The following is a 2,136-nucleotide window of genomic DNA, read 5'->3' on the forward strand; positions in this document are numbered from 1 at the left end:
AAAATAGCCCAGTAAGGAAAGGAAACAATATTTTGAAAATAGTAATAACATTGAAATAGATATTTCCTATACAAACTATAAATACTTTAACAATACAAGAGGAAGAGAAATTGGATAGAATAGTGTGCCCGAGTGTACCCTAAAGCAAGAGAACTCTAACCCAAGACAGCGGAAGACCATGGTACAGAGGCTATGGCACTACCCAAGTCTAGAGAACCATGATTGGATTTTGGAGTATCCTTCTCCTAGAAGAGCTGCTTAACATAGCTAAAGAGTCTTTTCTATCCTTACCAAGAGGAAGGTAGCCATTAAACAATTGCAGTGTAGTAGTTAACCACTTGGGTGAAGAAGAATTGTTTGGTAACCTCAGTGTTGTCAGGTGTATGAGGATAGAGTAGAATCTGAAAAGAATAGTCTACACTATTCGGTGTATGTGTAAGCAAAGGGAAAGAACCGTAACCAGAGAGAAGGATCCAATGTAGTACTGTCTGGCCAATCAAGGGATCCCATAACTCTCTAGTGGTAGTATCTCATTAGGTGGATAGTAATATCGCTGTTTGAAAGATTGGAAAATAATGGAATGAGAAGTATGGAAGGCGTAGTGGCGACTACAGCGGCGATGAGAGTGTCAAGACTGAGGTGATGTAGGCAGGTGATGAAGATGGATGGTGGCGAGGGAGTGAGGAGAGCTTGGGAAAACTTATTATGGCTGGTGGAAAGATCGAGAAGGAAGCAAAAAAATAGCTGGCGAGACAAGGTGAAGGATGATTGGAGACAAGTTTGGTATATGAGGGGCCCTGTGATAGAAGGCATTGGTGAGAGCGTACCAGGTAACCAACCCCTTAATGTAGGAAGAACAGTGTGAAAGGTGAAGCATGTTTTTGAAAACAGGACGTATGTTAACCACACATTCATTTTCTGGTTTACATCGTTTGTAGAAGACTCTTTCATCCATATTTACATCAGAAACAGATTTACCTTCATTTAGGATTCATAATACTTCTAGCGGTGCTACAATTATTTTGCTGAAAAATGTAATATGCACATGCAGTAGGATACACATAACAAAAATATATTCGAGGCTCATGAATGTAATGAGAAAACTTTACTTTTATTTTTTAATAATGATGGAAATAAACTTCAACGTACATCTATTATTATAGTTGCATACAGTTTTTGTGCCAATGCAGGCCAGTAAGCCAAATATTTTGAATTTCCGATTCAAAAGTTTCATGAAGATTTTTTTTTATTTTGCATATGAAATAGTATTGTTATTTTGTATATTGAAATTTTCTTCTAGCAAATTTTTTTTATAATAATTACACCTAGAAATGATTAAAAATAGTATAAACTCTTTGTTTTATTGCATCAACATCCTTTCTTTTACTTGAATTTTATAAGTATTCGAAAAAGAATAACACTCATAAACGAGCCCAAAATGCATTTTTACAATTTCTTATTGTTAATGTGATAGCAATGTATAAGGTATGTTTGTAAATGTAATTAACTTTATTTATGGAATAGATTTTAGAATTGTTTAATAAGCATCTACAACTCATTTCAGAAACTGTGTTACCGCTTTTTTTAGGGGATCACTATTATACTCACCCACAGTTCATTTCACACGTTGCGATAAATTTTTAGTGCATAGTGCATTACCAAAAGTGTATGAGTAACGTAGAGAATGACATGGTTAGAAAGTGTAGGAATAATGTTTCTGGATGTCGGAAATTATTTTAAACTGTCAAGAGTATGTAACTTTACTCAAACACTTCTGACAATTCACTATGCAGTCAGGAACTTAAGCAAGGTGAAAGAGATAACCATGGCAAAGTATAATAATGAACCAACACTTAGTTCGTAAGAAAATTCAGAGAATCGAGGTAACGCATATAAGTAATGAATGGTGATTAAACAATTTGAAAATCTATTCCATGATATGAATTAAAAGCTATGAACGTGGTGTGTTGGGGTGTTGGTTAAAATTTGCTTGTATGAAAGAAAGTGATCTCAGAGTTAAATAGTGAAATGCAGTTAACACTAACGTTCCGACTTTATTCAGTGTCTGGTGACATAACTGATGGCAATATTAGCTTTTATGTAAAAATCCAAAGGTTCGTTCCCAATATGAGGTGG

This window comes from Palaemon carinicauda, chromosome 5 (assembly GCF_036898095.1).
Source record: "Palaemon carinicauda isolate YSFRI2023 chromosome 5, ASM3689809v2, whole genome shotgun sequence".
NCBI lineage: Eukaryota > Metazoa > Arthropoda > Malacostraca > Decapoda > Palaemonidae > Palaemon > Palaemon carinicauda.